This window comes from Paroedura picta, chromosome 3 (genome assembly GCF_049243985.1).
Source record: "Paroedura picta isolate Pp20150507F chromosome 3, Ppicta_v3.0, whole genome shotgun sequence".
Classification (NCBI taxonomy): domain Eukaryota; kingdom Metazoa; phylum Chordata; class Lepidosauria; order Squamata; family Gekkonidae; genus Paroedura; species Paroedura picta.
In genome coordinates, this window is record NC_135371.1 from 101,779,062 (window position 1) to 101,792,492 (window position 13,431).

The 13,431-nt window shown below is 45.4% G+C and overlaps 1 long non-coding RNA gene across 1 annotated transcript in view; it reads left to right on the top strand.

Annotated features, from left to right (window-relative positions):
- Positions 1–10,978, top strand: part of LOC143832499 (uncharacterized) — a 133,180-nt gene extending 122,202 nt beyond the window's left edge. The window contains exon 4 of the long non-coding RNA XR_013229289.1: positions 10,438–10,978. This is a non-coding gene — a long non-coding RNA (uncharacterized LOC143832499). The remainder of the gene's footprint in view (positions 1–10,437) is intronic.
- Positions 10,979–13,431: the final 2,453 nt, after the last annotated feature.

Sequence of the window (13,431 nt, forward strand, 5' to 3'; positions counted from 1 at the left end):
TAAGGCTTTTGAACTCTGGTGCTGGAGAAGACTCTTGTGAGTCCCTTGGACTGCAAGGTGAACAAACCGGTAAGTCCTAGAGGAGATCAGCTCTGACTGCTCCTTAGAAGGCCAGATCCTGAAGATGAAACTCAAATACTTTGGCCACCTCATGAGAAGGAAGGACTCCCCGGAGAAGAGCCTAATGCTGGGAGCGATCAAGGGCAAAAGAAGATGGGGACGACAGAGAATGAGGTGGCTGGATGGAGTAACTGAAGCAGTAGGTGCAAACTTAAATGGACTCCGGGGAATGGTAGAGGACAGGAAGGCCTGCAGGATCATTGTCCATGGGGTTGCGATGGGTCAGACACGACTTCGCACCTAACAACAACAACAACAACTATCCACCTCACAGAAATGCCCTTTCAGTCAATCTGGACAGATTGTTAGTGGCTGGGCAGAAGGGATTGTGTTCATGCTTGGCTTTTGTGGCTCTTTGTTGCATGCCCAGGGAAATGCCAATCACCGATTTGGGTTCGGGAGGCAAATTTCCTACAGAGCAGACTGGCCATGGATTCTGGGGTTTTCTTTGTGGGGGGGGCCTCTGGGCATGGAATTTGGGTCATTATGAGCAGGCAGGTAGTTATGAATCTCCTGCATTCTGCAGGGGGTTGGTCTAGATGACCCTGGAGATCCCTTCCAACTATGAGTCTTTAATACTACAATTCTAAACACTAAAGGCAGAAGAATGCATGCAGAAATCAGGGCATAAATCAAAACAGTATGGACTTTGTGAAAAATATCACCATGAAGAAAAGCCATGGGATAGGTGGTAGGAGGAGCTAGAAGGCAAAGTAGAAGCTTTGTAGAGGAAGGGAGTCACGTGAAACTTCCTCTGCCACAAAGGAATCCACTCTACCAGTGAGAGACCATTACCTTACTATCCTGTTCTTCCTCTTGGTCATGAAACATGATGTCCTTGGCTTCTCAACATGCTCAGCGCCTTCCAAATGCAGCAAAAAATGGCAACTGCACAAGAGCTTGTACCGAAGGTTGAAAACTGCTACTCTGAAGAAAGGTAGCTTTGACTCTTGAAAAACTTGCATCATGTAAACCTGGCTGATGTTTAAGGTGTTGTTGTGGTTAGGTGCAAAGTCGTGTCCGACCCATCGCGACCCCATGGACAATGATCCTCCAGGCCTTCCTGTCCTCTACCATTTCCCGGAGTCCATTTAAGTCCAGGGAGTCCTTCCTTCTCATGAGGTGGCCAAAGTATTTGAGTTTCATCTTCAGGATCTGGCCTTCTAAGGAGCAGTCCGGGCTGATCTCCTCTAGGACTGACCTGCTTGTTCGCCTTGCAGTCCAAGGGACTCACAAGAGTCTTCTCCAGTTCAAAAGCCTCAATTCTTTGATGCTCAGACTTCCTTTCACAACCATACATTGCAACTGGGAATACCATAGCCTTGACTAAACACACTTTTGTTGGCTGGGTGATGTCTCTGCTTTTTAGGATGCTGTCTAGATTTGCCATAGCTTTCCTCCCCAGGAGCAAATGTCTTCTAATTTCTTTGCTGCAGTCCCCATCTGCAGTGATTTTGGAGCCCAGGAAAATTAAATCTGTCACTATCTCCATTTCTGCCCCATCTATTTGCCAGGAATTGAGAGGGCCGGATGCCATGATCTTTGTTTTCTTGCTCATACATGTGTGAACAAATTATACTTCCCGGCCACCCCTTTGCCTTCACAGAATCAGCCTCTCTGTCAGATGGCTATCTAGCCTCTGTTTAAAAAATTCCAAAGATGGAGAATCCACCACCTCCCGAGGAAGCCTATTCCACTGAGAAACTGCTCTAACTGTCAGGAACTTCTTCTGGATGTTTAGATGGAATTTCTTTTGAATTAATTTCATCCCATTCATTCTGGTCTGTCCCTTTGGGGCAAGAGAGAACAATTCTGCTCCATCCTCCATATGGCCCCCTTTTAAATACTTCTTCAGTTTAAATAACATCTTCAGTTATCAGATCCCCTCTCAGTCGTCTCCTCTCTAGGCTAAACAGACCAAGCTCCGCAAACCTTTCTTCATATGTCTTGGTCTCCAAACCCCTCACCATCTTTGTTGCCCTCCTCCGGACACGTTCCAGTTTGTCAACATCCCTTTTCAATTGGGGTGCCCAAAACTGAACACAGCACTCCAAGTGAGACCGAACCAGAGCAGAGTAAAGCGGTGACATTACCTCCCATGATCTGGACACGATACTCCGTTTGATACAGCCCAAAATCCCATTTACCTTTTTAGCCACTAAGTCACACTGTTGACTCATGTTCAATGTATGGTCTACTAAGACTCCTAGATCCTTTTTGCACATGCCACTGCCAAGACAAGTCTCCCTCATCTTATACTGGTGTATTTGGTTTTTCCTACCTAAATGCAGAACTTTATATTTGTCCCTATTGAACTTCATTTTATTCAGTTTAGCCCACTTCTCGAGTCATCTTATATGCGGGAACTATTAACTTACAGGAAATTTCAAAAACTAAAACCCTGGGGTATTAGAAGAAAAAGAAGAAGGGTTGGTTCTTATATTCCACTTTTCTCTTCCCAAAGGAGGCTCAAAGCGGCATACATTCTCCTTCCCTTTCCTCTCCCCACAGCAGATACCCTGTGAGGTGGGTGAGGCTGAGAGAGCCCTGATATCACTGCTCAGTCAGAACAGCTTTATCAGTGCTGTGGCAAGCCCAAGGTCACCCAGATGACTGCATGTGGGGGAGTGCTGAATTGAACCTGGCTCATCAGATTAGAAGTCTGCCACTCCACCAAACTGGTACACGTATGAATGATAACTATGTTTCTACACTAATGTGCAGGATATGGGAAACAAGCAGGAAGAACTAGAATTCCTAATAAAGGAAGGGGATTATTATGTAACTAGTAAATAAGCCCGCTGCACTCAACATGCAGTGGGCGCTAGTGGGGCGCGCCATGAGGGTGGCGGGGCTCTGCAGTACCTTGGGTGTTGGCGAGCAGGAGGGCAGGAGGCAGTTGAGGGGCTGTGGCGGCTCGCAGTGGCTCCGCGAGTTGTGGCCGGCAGTGGCTGGGTGGCTGGTCTGACGAAATCCTGTGGCGGTGGAGCGTCCGGCGGTGGGGCGGCAGGTGGCTGTGGCTGCATGCGGCGCTGCTGGAGCTGGGCGGATGGCGGCCCGTGTCAGAGTGCGGCGCCACTGCCGGGGGCCCCTGAAGCTTCCTCCTGCGGCCTGCACTGGCTGCGTGTTCCGGCGTGCGATGCGTTGTGTGCAGCGGCGGAGCATCCCGCGCACGTGCGGCAGGCAGGATCCGCTGTGGGTGGCGTCGCTGGAGAAGGGCGGCTTGTGCTCCGTGGGGCGCGGTGCAGCCGGCGGTCCCCAAGCTTCCTCCGGCGGCTGCTGCTGGCTGGCTGGGCCGGGGGGGGGTGATGTGTTGGCGGCAGCGGCGGCGACCAGCGCCATTGGAAGGCTGGAAGGTACTGCCGGCAGTCAGCTGGCTGCGTTGGAGCTTCGCGCCTCCCGAGTGGTCAGTCCGGCGGCAAGGGACCAATTGCGAGCCGTGCCGCTGGACTGACAATCCTGACAAGGCTTTGCGCCTGCCGATTGGGCCCTCCGATTGTCAGTCCAGGGGAAGGGGCCAACCGGCACCCTTCCTCATCCCGGACAGGGCCCGCCGACGGAGCCCTTAATGCATTATTAATCCGCGGGAGCGCTTAAAGATAGGCATTACAGAAACCAGGTTGTGATAACAGTCACAAATGGAATTATAGAATTGACAGGTACAACTTATTTAAAAGGAACAGATACGTAAAGAAGGGGGAGGAATAGCACTATATATTAAGAATATATATAATTGTGAGGAAATACATGTGTCTGAGCATCAGAATCTAGCTGAGAATGTTTGGGTAAAAATAAATGGAGTAGGATATTATTATTATTATTATTATTATTATTATTATTATTATTATTATTATTATTATTATTATTATTATTATATAGTGGTATTATGGTGGGGGCCTGCTATAGACTTCAAGGCTGGGTGGAGGACATGGATGAGATGCTCCTGGAACAGATTACATGTGTTCTCAGAGAGACAGGACCTAGTGGTCATAGGAGATTTCAATTACCCAGGTATCTGTTGGAAGACCAGCTCTGCTAAAAGTGAAAAGTCTAATAAATTCTTGACTTGTGTTGCTGACAACTTCATTTCCCAGAAAGTGGAAGGGGCAACCAGGGGGTCTGCTATTTAAGACTTGATTCTTACCAGTAGGGAATAACTGGTTGATGAAGTGAAAGTTGTGGGCATGCTAGTGACCATGTGATTTTGGACTTTATGATGTTGGAGAAGAGAAAAGCTGTACGTAGTCACAAATACAGTCTGGACTTCAGGAGAGTATATTTTAACAAACTTAAAATTATGCTGGGTAGAATCCTGTAGTCAGAAATAGGCAAGGAGACGGAAGTCCAAGAAGTTTGGGAGTTTCTCAAAAGTGAAAAACTGAAGGCAGAATCACAGACAATTCCCTTGAGAAGGAAAACTGGGATGAACCTAAAGAAACCAGATGGATCCGGGTAACTACCAACCTGTCAGGTTGATGTCTATAACTGGCAAAATTTTAGAACAAATCATCCAACAGCTAGAGTGGATGGCTGTAATAATTACAGTGCAATTACGAAGTGTCAGCATGCCTTTCTCAAGAACAATCATGTCAGACTAACCCTATCTCTTTCTTTGAGAAAGGTGCTACCTTGCTAGATCAGGGAAATGCTGTGGACACAGTTTACCTTGATTTCAGTAAGGCTTTTGATAAGGTTCCACAAGAACCCACTGTAATGATGGTCAGTTCATAGTCTGAGGAAGAGTGCTTGCACTCGAAAGCTCACGCCTTGAATAAATCTTTGTTGGTCTTAAAGGTGCCACTGGACTCTGATTTTGTTTTGTTGTACTGCTTCAAACTAACACAGTCATTTGACTCTGTAAGTCATAGATGTGCATTTGCTACAGCTTATGCTTATAATATTCATCCCTTCAAATAAAAATAAGGGTTGATCAACAAATTTTGACTTCATAAAATCCTGTTGTTGACTCTTTCATAACACTTTATTTTATGAACAACTGAAATTCCATGCAGTGATTATTGTTCCTCAGTTATGGATTATTTTCCTCCTGGGATTTTCCAAGGCCAGAGCAAGTGGTAATATAATTTTCCTTTGAACAGGCAATTAATGACCAGGAATAAATTTTCTTTAAAACTTTAAGATGAAGCCCAATACTGAGTGTTTGATCATGTATTCCGGGATGACACACTGTACTTTTGTAAAGCACAGTAAAAAAAATTAAAGGACTGTTAGGGGGTTAATTCTTCAAAGAAACAACCTTGAGAGACAGGCTGCTCCAAGCAATCTGATTGGTTAGCATCAGCTGATCAGAGAAAGACTTGAAAGCTATATGCTGTGGAGAGAATCAGTCAGATTTCTACCTTGACAGAAGAATGTCTGATTTCAACCTAAGTTGAGATTGGTTTAACACAGACCAAGAACTGAGGGAAAAATTGGTAAGAGAGATTGGGAAGTGAACAAAGACTCACATTCAGGGCCAAGGAAAGGGGATAGATTTTCTAGAGAGAGAAGAAATGTCCCTACCCTGTCAAGTATGAAGTTAGTTCTGAAGACCAGGTGTGGTTAGAAACTTCTTGAAGAAATCTTAAGGGTCAATTAAAAACTGAAGTCGAGCAATGGTGTTTCAAGAGAAGTGGGTTGGGTACTGGAAAGAGTATACCAGCCTTCTAGATGCTGAAAACCAAAAGAGTTGGAGAATACTCCAAGGAAGTGTACTGAAGTGTTTGTGGACAACAAAGGATCAATACATAGATTTAAGTCATTATGAGAAGTATAAGAACTAAAGTCTGTGCATGTAGTATTTTTATCTCAAAAAATTCAACCTCTGATTATAGCTAATCTTGAAAATCTCCTATGTACCATGAAATTATGTGCTGCCACCATTAAGATATTCAAAAACTTCATAGGAAAATAAATCTTTATGCATTTGTATAATAACCATGTTTACAACATTTTATAGATTACTTTAAAATTGTGATTTTATTATTCTTAATTTTAAATGCATTCAACATTTTGATATCCCAGCAATTATTGTACTGGTTGCAATGACTGTAAATAAAGTCTTGAAGCTGACCTTTCCCCTTTATATTAAATTAATTTAAAAAAACACCTTGAGTGCCACTTAACTTGTTTAGGTTCTCAGATTGAACCAAGAGCTAAAATACCATACTGTGACAAGGCGGGATACCCAGAGTTCTTCAGAAAAGAAGAAAACACATTACCAGTCACAGAAGAGAAATAGAAATCAATTGTACCTAAACGAGCAAACATGGAATAGAATTGAGATTGCAGAGCATATGATCCTCTCTCTGTGAACATTTTATCTTTTTGTAGGTATTTTTTTTCTGGTTGCCACTTCTTACATACATACATCTGCTTTAAATATTGCATACTCTGATTCTCTGTAGTACCACTGCCTCCTGCTCCTATATTCTTGCACTAAGAGCTGAAATAGTAAGTGAGGTCACATTTCAGTGTTGCATGAAGGAAAGCAGTACAGTATGCTTTAGGAAATTCAGTTCTGCTATCCATATTTGTTAGCACCAGATTGCCACCACGATGATGATGCTCAGATGTTGTTTGGGAACTTGAATCTACTGACTGCTTCTGTTAGCCTGAATTAACAGCTGGATTTATAGCTTGTAAATATTCTTTGTGGTGAATTCTCACATCCTCAGCATAATTGCCTCTTCCTGCCAAGACCTCATTCCTGAATCTGAACCCTATGAGATTATCCCTGGTAGGCAGCATGTGCATGCAGCCTTTGCTCAAAAGTCAATAAAGTTGCTTTTCAGATCTTTTTCACAGACTGATTAAGTTGCATGACGTGGTGACGCTTGCAATCCATCTGCAACGGTACCCTGGGTGTTTATAATACTGAGCGTTATGTCTCATGTGCCAACTTGCCATTCCTCAACTGATACATAAATATGCACATAGAAACATAACAGACTTCCTTTGGAGCTTCGTTGAGGAGAGATGGGGTAAAAATATACTCTCCTTTCTCACATTCACCCACCAGCCACATTAATACATGCTTTTTAAAATCTGTGTATGGAGTATTACAGTATGCTGTACGTAGAACTGCTCTTGAAGACAACCCCAAACCTAAAACTAGTTCAGAACATGGCAGCCTGTGAGGTAGGTGAGGTTGAGAGAGCTCCAGCAGAATTGCTCTGCAAAAACAACTCTAACAAGACAGTGATAACCTTAGGGTCACTCAGCTAGCTGCATGTGGCAGAGTGGGGAATAAAACCAGCTCGCCGAATTAGAGGGGACTGCTCGTAAACACTATCGCATGCTGGCTCTCTGATCAAAGACCTATCCTGTGTTCACCTCCCTACAGCAGTCTCCAGGAAAGTAGACAGCCAACAGCCAAATAGATCAGGAGGCTGCAGTGAGGAGGATTAAGGGCATCCCTCTTCAGTCAGCAGAACTGGGGTGTTTCCTGAGATAGAGCAAGGACTGCTGTGAGGAGGGGAGTACAGGAAAGATCTACAACCGTCAATATAACGCTGATGGATTGTGAGATCCCACCTTCAATTCATTAGCCTCAGAAAGATAATAAATCCAAGAATGTTCCTCTAGCTTTTGTATCCAAACTGATTAGGTCAAATCTGGCCATTCCCCACCCCCTGCCCCCCAAATATTTGGAAATCAGTGGCTCTCTTTACTTTTCACTTTCCATTTGTCAGAGCAGCAAGGCCAAGGAAGCAGCAGCAGTGACTCAGTTGATATCTATGTTTGATAGGCACATCATCCAACCAAATCATTTAGGTCAGGTTCACCCCACAGAGAAGTGTACCTGATTAGCATTTCCAGACATAGTATTTTCATGAATCATACTGCTGGCTCATGGGCTTTTGGAATGATCTTATTCTATGCAAGTGGAAGGCATGCCTTCTAGAGTCATTCCAACTATGAAGTGTTAATTTGCCCGCAGAATACTTCACTTATAACTAGTGGGAGAAGTCACTATGGGGGCAGAGAGGGGAGAGCCCTCTCCCCAGCCTACTACCTCACAGCTTCATAGAAAGAGAGAAAAAGCTTTGCTTGCATTCACTGAAAGATATAAGGGCTGCTGTACCGCACTGAGCATTCAAACAGCCAAAGGCCAGTCTTTTTTTGGTTGCATTTCTCCCCCTCCTCCCCCCCGCTCCCTTTGTGAAAGGGTTTTTACTTTCTTCGCATAGCAGTAAAAAAGAGGGGAAAGTGACAAAGTTGAAGTGAGAAAAGATAAGGAGGTTCCTCTTTGCGGAATGGGCTCACCCAAAATTACCCCAGGGAGTCCCAATAACGTTCATTCTCTTCAATTAACATGTCAAGTGTATGTGTATGCTTCTCTACCTCCTCCTCCTCTAGAGGCAGGGTTGCCAACCTTCAGGAGGTGGCTGTAGATCTCCCACTATTACAATTGATCTTCAGGTGACAAAGATCAGTTCCCCTGGAGAAAATGGCTGCTTTGGAAGGTGGACTCTATAGCATTATAATCCACTGAAGTCACGCTTCTCCCCAAACCCCACCCTCCTCAGGCTCCACCCATAAAATCTTCTGATATTTCCCAACTTGGACCTTATTCCAACCCTAACTAAACGTGGAATACTCTAGGCCTATCTTGCCATACCTCACCAATGTTAGAAGCATTTCTGTCTTCTAATCTGGTCTAGGAACAATCATCGTTATACCTAGCAGCTACAATACTAATAAACAAAACACTAATAAACAAAACATGACCACATAACAAATAGCACAGAACCCTTGCTTATTGAACAAAAGTAGGGACAGGTGAGATTTTTCTGTGAAGAGGGAATTGTATTAGAAGGTGGCTCATTATATTATAATTATTTAGAGCAGGCACAAGTAACTGAGGCTGACAGTTGACGCCATGGAGGGCAGGCCAAGGAAAGACGCGGCTGCATGTGGCCCAGCATCATGTGTGCACTTGGATGAGAGTGCACAATGGTGGCATGAGAGGTGGGCTCATGGGTGCCTATTTAAGGCACCACATGGAGCAGCACAGCCTTTCCGCCACTGATTCGCTGCCCTGACAGCTTGCTGTTCAAGCGGCTGAGTGCTGGGGCAGGGTAGAGGGACCGAAGCATGGCACGGTGAGGCAGCTCCATTCAGGAGAGCAGGTGCCAGGGCACCAGAGTGAAGGGCTCAAGGTCTGCTGGGTGAGGAGTTCACTTGCAGCAGGTGGCCAGGTGCCTGACAGGGAGAAAGTAGGGCTTGCACAGCAATGGAATTGGGGTGGCATTTGTGTACTTGGAGAACAGAGACTATGGGGGATGGTCGGGAGACCCCTTCACAGAACAGGAGGGCATCTGGAGGCTGAGGGGGAATAGGACCAGTGCATTGCGGGTCTGTGAGGCTTGGGCAAGAGCTCAACGACAGGCAGGCAGCAGCAAGGCCCTGAATGAGGAGAGGAGGCCCGAGACAGCAATTGGTGGGGGCTCTGCTCATGGTCCATGCTTTGCAGCCTGGTGGAGTGTGGAGGCGCTGGGTGGAGAGGCCTGGACACAAGGGACAGGACATGGATGGAGCAGGAAGCAGCCCAGAGCCTTGAGGAGGCACCCAGTGGGTTTGTGCTCCTCAGAGAGTATTTCCACATGGCCATGCAGGCAGGTGGGCTGACCCAGATGGAACCAAGTGCCTCCATCCATCTGGGTTCACACAAGGAGGAGCCAGTTCCTGAACACCAAGGCAGCAAGGGGCTTCCCAGCAGGGGCAGGCACAGGGGCAGGCAGCCCAGAAGGGGTAGCAGTGGCAATCAGGCAAGCAAGGAAAAGCCATTGCCCAGGACTAGAGCCAGCAGCAAAGACAAGTGAAAGGTGTGTCTTTACCTTCTAGTATCAATGCCTCCAATTGGCAAGGCTATTCACAGGTGGTAATGCACATGTCCAGGGACAGCCGGGTAAGCAGTTCTAGTTAAAGCCTGAACACTTGCAGAGTCTGTTGGGGAAGGGAGTTCCAATTCTGGCTCTTCCACCCATGAAGGGGCACACCACAAAATGCAAGGCAGGTGGTATGGTAAGAAGTGATGCAAAGGGTGTGGCTAAAGATGTCATTCTGAGAGGGTGGCAGGGCATCTGCTCTGCTATCTCTGAAGCCTGACAGGGGTCAATTGCGCAAGCAATTGGCAGAAAAGAGGAGGGGTACGCAAACCCCACCTCACTTTTCTACCCAGGAAGTTTTTGGGGCCGTCTCCAATCCTTTAGGGAGTATATCACCCTGGATTATAGGCTGTCAGCATTCCAGGTCCAGAGGACGACTGCCATTTTCTATCTCGGACTTTCTTTTCTCTCTTTAATCTTAAAGTATCTGCTTCAACCCTACACGACGATTTACTGCAAATGAACGTTGTGAACTGAGGGGAGGACATCGGCTGAGTTCCAAAACATCATTTACTGCAAGTATCTCTCGTTGTTTTTTTTTCTCCGTCTCTCTTCCTGCATCAAAGCCCTTTGTTTCCCCCCTCCTCTTACTCTGCTCTGCCCGAAGCCACCTCGTTATGAGGCAGGCTAATTCTCCTAACTAAGCAGAAGAAGGACTCAAATCAACTCAAATTAATTGGCAAAAGCTCTTATTGTAATTGTTTTGGTTTTCGGAGATAAGAGATAAGAGCTGTAAATGGGAAGATCTCACGAGAACTCTGTTCCAGCATGAGAATATCTGCCTTACTGACTTCAATACGTCACATGCCTGTGCTGGAACGTTAGAGCAGTGGCCCCCAACCTTTCTGAGGTTGGGGACCGGGAGGGCATAGGGGCGCGGCCCGCGGCCCGCGCGGGCCATGCCCACACATCGGGCTGTGCCCACGCATCGGGCCGCACCTGCGGGCCACGCCTGTGCATCGGGCCGCACCCACACGGCCGCGGCCGGCCCCGATTCCCTCTCCCCGCCCTCCCACAGTAAGAAGCTTCCCGGACCGCAAGCTTGCGGCCTGGGAAGTTTTTTACTGCGGGGGGGGCGGGGAGAGGGAGCCGCGGCCCAGCGCCATGGCCTTCGCGGCCCGGCACTGGGCCGCAGCCCGCAGGTTGGGGACCACTGCGTTAGAGGATAAAACAGAGGACCTCTACTGGCCACTTGTAAAATTGTTTGAGGCCGGCTGTGTTTTTTAAAGTCAAAAACATGTTTATGTTAAAAAGATTGGCTCATCTAATAGAGAAACAAACCCAAGATTTCAAAGTATTTACAGAAGGATTGGTCAAAAATATCTTCAAGGAGATCCAAGATGGCAAGGAAGAAGTCTCCAACAGGAATGATGGATCAATAACAGTGGCTGATGACAGGTTTAAACAAGGTGGAAAACCAACAGTAGAAGAGAAATCTGAAATTCATATCTTCAAGGAGATCCATGATGCCAAGGAAGAAATCTTCAACAGGAATGATGGATCAATAACAGTGGCTGATGACAGCTCTAAACAAGGTGGAAAACCAACAGTAGAGGAGAAATCTGAAATTCTGGAGACGGAAAAGGGGATGCCGGAGTTCTGCAGCCCAGATAAGGACACCCTTTTTAAAAAGACATACAGCCATCTCAAAGCAACAGTGTACAAAAATCAATCAAAAGAAATATGGATCTGTAGTGAAAGTAACCAATTTAAAGGAGCTCTTTGGGGAAAAAATTGTACTGATACTGGAGTCCAGGAGGTGCAACGGCCTCAAGATTTATCGATGCATATTCTGCGGGAAAGAGTACAACTGCACTTTCTACGCTAAAGGCCAATGGGACAGAATATAAGTCTACGGGAACGACAAGATGTAGCAAGCCTTGAGATGAGACCCCCTTAAGAAGACCGAAAGCTCATATTGTTTTATGTTTAATGTTATACTGTATTCTGTATTTCTATTTTTATGAAAAAGGGGAAGCAGTGTCTCTTTCTCTCTTGTTTCTTTTCCTTTGTAGGCATATAGGTAATATAATCATTAGTGTTGGAAATATAAAATGGGGTTCTCCCCCCCCTTTTTTTCCTATTAGTGTATTGTTCTAGGGCCAAAGTTCACACTGACCTGTAGAAAATGCAAAGCTCTCAATTTATACCTGTCAGGATGGCTCTTAGAATGGGTCAAGTATAAATTGTTTTGTAGATGTATCTGTATTAAGGATAAGGAGAAATTATGAAATCCTCTTGTAATTTTTTTCTTTGTACATCTTTAAGGCAAAGCCCTACTTTCCTTTCCCTTCATTAGGGTATTGATACAGGGCCAAAACTCATACTGTTCTACAAGAAATGTTTAATGTTAAGCATCTAACTTAAACCTAGAAATATCTGCCAGGATAGCTCTTAGATTGTATCAAGCAGTTAATGTGAGGTCTACAATCTCTCAAGTAAGTTGATTAATAACAACTTTTCTTTTGTATATCTAAATAGGCCTTTTTTAATGTAGTGGAAATATGGATGGCTCTTAGACTCAGTTTTGGGCAAAAGTTTATATCACTGTGTAGTTAATGTGGGGTCGTATATTTTCAAACGATGATTATATTTTATTTACTGTTTTTTGTATTAATAACTCGTATTGCATCCTATATTTCTATCTTTATGAAAATAAAAAAACTTGTATATATATAAAAAAAGAAGTGATGCAAGAGCCAGTGGGCATCCTACGACAGCCCCTTTTTGGGTGAGTCCTCTTCTTGAAAGAGGGACAAAGACCTGCAGAAATGGTGGTATTGGCTGGAGAGTGCCTTTGTGCCAGGCTTATCCTCCTGGCTTCACAAGCGGAGGGAGGAGGCTCAACATCTCTTGGATGCTGAAGGAGTAGACCCAAGGGAGAGGGAGACTCCAAGCTGGTACACAGATACACCACCAGGTGTGCATTTGAATTTCACCTGCAAAGTAGTAGAGCCGTGATGGATGATTTGTACACGGCTGTCACAGGCCACCAAGGTGTTGACTAGAATGTACCACCACCTATTATTATTATTGTTGTTGTTGTTGTTGTTGTTGTTAGATTTATTTCCCACCACTCCCCGTAGGCTCCCTATACAGGGAATTAAGGTCAACTTATGGGTCTGGTTCGAATGTTTGCAGAATTTCCAAAGGGTAGACTCTGCTGAAGCTGGGAACACCAGGAGATTCATTTGGATATGGCAAGTAGCCTAGGCTTTGGGGTCTTTTACTGTAATAGGTGATGTGCACAGCCATGGCCAACCACCTGTACAGTGGATGTGTGTAGGGACCTCACTTTCTTGGAATTTTTTTCAATATTGGAGGCTGTGGTCATATGGAAGAAGCTGTTCACCAACAAGTGGATCATGTTTTGATGCAACAACATGGCAGTGGTCCATATCCTCAACCATCAGTCTGC